General features: G+C 42.6%; 1 pseudogene; it reads right to left on the bottom strand.

The window, feature by feature from the left end:
• Positions 1–328: 328 nt before the first annotated feature.
• On the bottom strand, positions 329–1531 carry LOC147087487 (uncharacterized; annotated as a pseudogene).
• Between the last annotated feature and the right edge of the window lie 6039 nt (positions 1532–7570).

Below are 7570 nucleotides of genomic sequence, written 5' to 3'. Positions count from 1 at the left end.
CTCTGTTAGATTCAGGAGATGGTTCTGGGTTAGTAGATTGGCGGTTAGAATCAAATCAGCCATGATCTTATTGAATGGTGGAGCATGCTCGAGCGGCCGATTGGCCTACTCCTGCTCCTATTTCTTATGTTCTTATGTTCTTATATCAAAGAACAATGAGGTGGGGTCACAAGTGGTCAAATGTTGCAGATGCTTGGGTATGTATGAAAAACAAATAAACAGGCAAAAACATTTCTTTTGCTGGAAATCACAGCAGGTTCGGCCGCACCTGTGTGGAGAGAACAAGCCAACGACGACACGAGTCTGGATGACACTAAGTCAGGTGGGGTTACATGTAGCGTGACATGAATCCAAGATCCCGGTTCAGGCCGTCCTCATGGGTGCGGAACTTGGCTATCAATTTCTGCTCGCTGAATTTGCGTTGTCGTGTGTCTCGAAGGCCGCCTTGGAGAATGCTTACCCCAAGATCGGAGGCTGAATGTCGTTGACTGCTGAAGTGTTCCCCGACTGGGAGGGAACACTCCTGCCTGGTGATTGTTTCGTGGTGTCCGTTCATCCGTTGTCGCAGTGTCTGCATGGTCTCGCCAATGTACCATGCTCCAGGGCATCCTTTCCTGCAAAGTATGAGGTAGACAACTTTGGCCGAGTCACATGAGATTGTACCATGTACCTGGTGGGTGGTGTCCTCACGTGTGATGATGGTTTCTGTGTTGATGATCTGGCATGTCTTGCAGAGGTTGCCGTGCCAGTGTTGTGTAGTGTCGTGGTCGCTGTTCTCCTGAAAGCTGAGTAATTTGCTGCAAATGATGGTCTGTTTGAGGTTAGGCGGCTGTTTGAAGGCATGTAGTGGAGGTGTGGGGATGGCATTAGCGAGGTGTTCATCGTCATCGATGAAATGTTGAAGGCTGCGAAGAACATGGCGTAGTTTTTCTGCTCCGGGGAAGTACTGGACGACGAAGGTTACTCTGTTGGTTGTGTCCCATTTTTGTCTTCTGAGGAGGTCTATGCGATTTTTTGCTGTGGCCCGTCGGAACTGTCGATTGACGAGTCGAGCATCATATCCCGTTCTTACGAGGGCGTCTTTCAGCGTCTGTACGTGTACATTGCGTTCCTCCTCGTCTGAGCAGATCTTGTGTATTCGCAGGGCTTGCCAATAGGGAATGGCTTCTTTAACATGGTTAGGGTGGAAGCTGGAGAAGTGGAGCATCGTGAGGTAGTCCGTGGCCTTGCGGTAGAGTGGAGTGCTGAGGTGTCCGTCTTTGATGGAGATTCGTGTGTCCTAGAATGAAACCGGTTCTGAAAAGTAGTCCATGGTGAGTTTGATGGTGGGATGGAATTGTTGATGTTATCGTGTAGTCTTTTCAGTGATTCTTCGCCGTGGGTCCATAGGAAGAAAATGTCGTCGATGTATCTGGTGTATAGCTTTGGTTGGAGGTCCTGTGCAGCAAAGAAGTCTTGCTCGAACTTGTGCATGAGGATTTTGGCGTATTGGGGTGCGAATTTGTTACCCATGGCTGTTCCGTGTGTTTGGGTAAAGAACTGGTTGTCGAAGCTGAAGACATTGTGGTCAAGGATGAAGCAGATGAGTTGTAGGATGACGTCTGGAGATTGGCTGTTGTTGGTGTTGAGTACTGAGGCTGTCGCAGTGATGCCGTCATCATGGGGGATACTGGTATAGAGTGCCGAAATGTCCATCATGACGAGGAGTGTTCCTGGTTCGTCTGGTCCGTGGCTGCTGTGTTTCTGTAAGAAGTCTGTAGTGTCACGACAGAAGCTGGAAGTTCCCTGTACGATGGGTTTCAGGATGACCTCGACAAAGCCAGAGAGGTTATCACACAGGGTTCCGTTGCCTGATACGATAGGACATCTGGGTGTGTTGGCTTTGTGTATCTTTGGGTGGCAGTAGACGTCTCCCACGCGGGGAGTACATGGGATGAGAGCGCGTAGGATGCTTTGAATGCCTGGATCGAAGGTCTTGATCAGGCTGTTGAGTTGGCAGGTGTGTTCTTTGGTCGGATCTGCGGGTAACTGTCTGTAGTGTTCCTGGTTGTCCAGTTGTCGGTATGCTTCTCAAAGAAGATGTGATTTCCAGCAAAAAAAATGTATTTTTTTTTTTTGTTTGTTTTTCATACAGACCCCAGCATCTGCAACATTTGACCCCTTGTGACCCCACCTCATTGTTATTTGATGTAATGTTTTCCTGACTGACCTGTTTGGACACCATTTACACCTTTGATTGCTGTGATTATCTCTCTGCCGAGGTGTGATAAATGGCAGTTAGAAAGATTACCTGTAAACATCTGACATTATTCACTGACTATATAAGGTGTGTTTTTATGCATCTCTCCACTTCACCTGAAGAAGGAGCAGCGCTCCGAAAGCCTGTAATTTCAAATAAAGCTGTCGGACTATAACCTGGTGTTATGTGAGTTCTTACATTTGTCCACTCCAGTCCAACACCGCCATCTCCACACCATTGTACAATGAGGGTTAGAAAGAGAGTAAAGCGCTTTATACACTACTCCATCAAAAACTCCTCGGTTTGTGACAATACGGGTTTGATACAGAGTAAAGCTCTTTATACACTGCTCCATCAAGCACTCCTCGGTTTGGTACAATACGCGTTAGATACAGAGTAAAGCTCTTTATACACTGCTCCATTAAACACTCCTCGGATTGGTACAATACGGGCTAGAGACAGAGCAAAGTTCTTTTTACACTGCTGCATCAAACACTCCATGTTTGGTACAATACGTGTAAGATACAGATTAAAGCATTTCATATACTGTTCCATCAAAAACTCCACGGTTTGCTACAATCCGGGTTTTGCTACAGAGTAATTCTCTTTATACACTGCTCCATCAAACACTCCTAGGTTTAGTTCAATACTGGTTAGATACAGAGTAAAGCCCTTTATAAACTGTTCCATCAAACACTCCTCGGGTTGGTAAAATATGAGTTAGATACAGAGTAAAGATCTTTATACACTGCTCCATCAAACACTCCTCGGTACTCTACAATGTGGGTTAGATACAGAATAAAGCACTGTATACACTGCTCCATCAAACACTCCTCGGTTTGTTGCATTACAGGAGAGATATTGAGTAAAGCGCTTCATCCACTGCTCCATCAAACACTCCTCTGTTTGGTACAATACGGGTTAGATACAGAGTACAACGCTTTATACACTGCTCCATCAAACACTCCTCCATTTGGAACAATACGGGTTAGATGCAGACTAAAGCACTTTATACACTGCTACATCAAACATGCCTCGATTTGGTACAATACGGGTTAGATGCAGAAAAAAGCTCTTTATAAACTGCTCCATCAAACACTCCTCTCTTTGGTACAATACGTGTTTGACACAGTGTAAATCTCTTTATACAATGCTCCATCAAACACTCCTCGGTTTGGTACATTTCGGGATCGATGCAGTGAAAAGCTCTTTATAAACTGCTCCATCAAACACAACTCGGTTTCGTACAATACAGGTTAGATATAGAGCAAAGATCTTCATACACAACTCCATCAAACATTCCTCGGTTTGGTACAATACGGGTTGGATATAGATTTAAAAAATTTATATACTGCTCCATTAAACACTCCTCGGACTGGTACAATACGGGTTAGATACAGAGTAAAGCTCTTTATACACTGCTCCTTCAAACACTCCGACGTTTGGTAAAATACTGTGTTGAGAAAGAGTAAAGCTCTTTATACACTGCTCCATCGAACATTCCTCTGTTTGGTACGGTAGTGTTTGATACAGAGTAAAGCACTTCATACACTGCTCCATTAAACAGTCCTCGGATTGGTACAATAAGTGTTTGATACAGATTAAATCTGTTTATGCACTGCTCCATCAAACACTCCTCGGTTTGGTACAATACGGGTTTGATACAGAGTAAAGCTCTTTATAAACAGCTCCATCAAACATTCCTCGGTTTGGTACAATAGGTGTTAGATAATAAGTAAATCTCCTTATACAATTCTCCATCAAAAACTCCTCGGTTTGGTACAGCACGTGTTAGATTCAGAGAAAAGCTCTTTATACACATCTATTTCAAACACTCCTCGGTTTGGTACAATACGGCTTTGATACAGAGTAAAGCTTTTTGTACACTGTTCCATCAAACAATACTCGGTTTGGCACAGTACGGGTTTGATACACAGTAAAGCTTTTTATACACTGCTCCATCAAACACGTCTCGGTTTGTTCTAATACTGGTTAGATACAGAGTAATGCTGTTTATACACTGCTCCATCAAATACTCCTCGGTTTCGTACAGTACAGTTTAGATATAGAGTAAAGCTCTTTAAACACAGCTCCATAAACATTCCTCGGTTTGGTACAATACGGGTTAGATAGAGATTAAAGCTATTTATACATTGCTCCATCAAACAATCCTCGGTTTGGTACAATATGGATTCATACAGAGTAAAGCTCTTTAAACACTGTTCCATCAAACAGTCCTCGGTTTCTGTTCAATACGGGTTTGATACTGAGAAAAGCTCTTTATACACTGCTCCATCAAACACTCCTCGGTTTGGTACAATACGGTTAGATATAGAGTAAAGCTCTTTATAAACTGCTCCATCAAACAATCCTCGGTTTGGTGCAATACGTGTTAGATATATAGTAAAACGCTATGTACATTGCTCCATCAAACACTCCTCGGTTTGATACAATACGGTTTAGATACAGAGTAAAGCTCTTTACACACTGCTCCATCAAACACTCCTCAGTTTGGTAGAGTACGGGTTAGTTTTAGAGTAAAGTGCTATGTACATTTCTCCATCAAACACTCCTCCGTTTGGTGCAATACGGGTTAGATACAGAGTAAAGCTCTTAATACACTGCTCCATCAAGCAATCCTTGGTTTGGTGCAATACGGTTAGATAGAGAGTAACGCACTTTCTACAATGGTCCATCAAACACTCCTCGGTTTGTGACAATACGGGTTTGATACAGAATCAAGCTCTTTGTACACTGCTCCATCAAACACTGCTAGGATTGATACAATACAGGTTAGATACAGAGTAAAGTGCTTTATACACTGCTCCATCAAACAATCCTCCGTTTGTTCCAAAATGGGTTAGACACAGAGCAAAGCTCATTATGCATTGCTCCATCAGACGCTCCTCGGTTTGGTACAATACGGGTTTGAAACAGAATAAAGATCTGTTTCCACTGCCCCAACAAACACTCCTCGGTTTGGTACAATAGGGGATCTATGCAGTGCAAAACTCTTTTACACTGCTCCATCAAACACTCCTCGGTTTGGTTCAAATTGGGTTTGATACAGAGTAATGCTCTTCATCAACTACTACATCAAAAACTCCTCGACTTGATACAATACATTTTAGATACAGTGTAAACTCTTTATACACTGCTCAATCTAACACTCCTCAGTTTGGTAGCGTATGGGTTAGATATAGAGTAAAGCGCTGTATACACATCTCCATGAAACTCTCCTCGGTTTGGTACAACACAGGTTAGATACAGAGTAAAGCTCTTTATACACTGTTCCATCAAACACTCCACGGTTTGATACAATACGGGTTAGATACGGAGTAAAGCACTTAATACACTGCTCCATCAAACAGTCCTCGGTTTGGTACAATACGTTTTAGATACAGAGTAAAGCTCTTTATACACTGCTCCATCAAACACTCCACAGATTGGTACAATATGGGTTAGATCCAGGGTAAAGTGCTTTATACACTGCTCCATTAAACACTCCTTCTTCGGTACAATACGTGTTTGATACAGGGTAAAGCAGTTTTTACACTGCTCCATCAATCTCTCCTCAGTTTGGTAAAATATGAGTTAGATACAGAATAAAGATCTTTATACACTGCTCCTTCATACACTCCTCGGTTTGGTACAGTACATGCTTGAGACAGAGTAAAGTGCTTTATGCACTGCTCCATGAAACACTCCTCAGTTTGTTAAAATATGAGTTATATGCATATTAAAGCTCTTGATAAACTGTTCCATCAAACACTCCTCGATTTGGGACAATACGGGTTTGATACACAGTGAGGCTCTTATTAAACTGCTCCATCAAACACTGCTCAGTTCTCTACAACACGGGATCGATACAGAGTAAATCTCTTTGTGCACTGCTCATGAAACAAACTTCTATTTGGTAAAATACGGGTTTGATACACTGCTCCATCAAACAATCCTCAGGTTTGCCAAAACGGCTTGATACAGAGTAAAGTTCTTCTTACACTGCTCCATCAAAAACTCCTCGGCTTGGTGCAATACGGGTTGGATACAGAGTAAAGCTCTTTATACACTGCTCCATTAAAGACTCCTCGGATAGGTGCAATAGGGGTTAGAAACAGAATAAAATGCTTGATATACTGCTCCACCTAACACTCCTCGGTTTGTTACAATATGGGTTAAATACAGATTAAAGCTCTTTATAAAGTGCTCCATCAAAAATTCCTCGGTGCTCTACAATGTTGGTTAGATACAGAGTAAAGCTCTTTATACACTGCTCCATCAAACAATACTCGGTTTGTGACAATACGGGTTTGATACAGAATAAAGCTCTTCATACACTGCTCCATCAAACGCTCCTCGGTTTGGTAAAATACGGGTTGATACAGAGTAAAGCTCTTTATACACTGCTCCATCAAACACTCCACGGATTGCTAAAATATGGGTTAGATACAGAGAAATGCTCTTTATATACTGCTCCATCAAACACTCCTCGGTTTGGTACAATACGTGTTTGCTACAGAGTAATGCTCCTCATACACCACTCCATCAAACACTCCTCGTTTTGATACAGTACGGGTTAGATACAGAGTGAAGCCCTTTATATACTGCTCCATCAAACAGTCCTCGGTTTGGTAAAATATGAGTTAGATACAGAGTAAAGCGCTTTATAGACTGCTCCATCAAACACTCGTCGGTTCTCTACAATACGGGTTAGATACAGAGTCAATCTATTGAGACACTGCTCCACCAAGCACTCCTCAGTTTGGTAAAATATGAGTTAGATACAGAGTAAAGTGCTTTATACACTGCTCCATCAAGCACTCCTCGGTTTGGTAAAATACGGGGTTTGTACACAGTAAAGATCTTTATACACTGCTCCATCAAACACTCCTCAGTTCTCTACAATGTGGGTTAGATACAGAGTAAAGCGCTGTATAGACTGCTCCATCAAACACTCCTCGGTTTGTTACATTACGGGAGAGATATTGAGTAAAGCGCTTTATACACTGCTCCATCAAACACTCCTCTTTTTGGTACAATACGGGTTAGACACAGAGTACAACGCTGTATACACTGCTCCATCAAACACTCCTCCATTTGGAACAATACACGTTAGATGCAGATTAAAGCGCTTCATACACTGCTACGTCAAGCACGCCTAGGTTTGGTGCAATACGGGTTAGATGCAGAGTCAAGCTCTTTATAAACTTCTCCATCAAACAGTCCTCTCTTTGGTACAATACGTGTTTGACACAGAGTAAATCTCTTTATACAATGCTCCATCAAACACTCCTCGGTTCGGTACATTTCGGGATCGATACAGTGAAAAGC

The sequence above is a fragment of the Somniosus microcephalus genome, unplaced genomic scaffold, assembly GCF_052327205.1.
Source record: "Somniosus microcephalus isolate GS21.2 unplaced genomic scaffold, FLI_Smic_1.0 unresolved_chr5, whole genome shotgun sequence".
NCBI lineage: Eukaryota > Metazoa > Chordata > Chondrichthyes > Squaliformes > Somniosidae > Somniosus > Somniosus microcephalus.
Note: the sequence above shows the minus strand (reverse complement) of the source record. Positions and strands in the feature narration are given on the sequence as shown.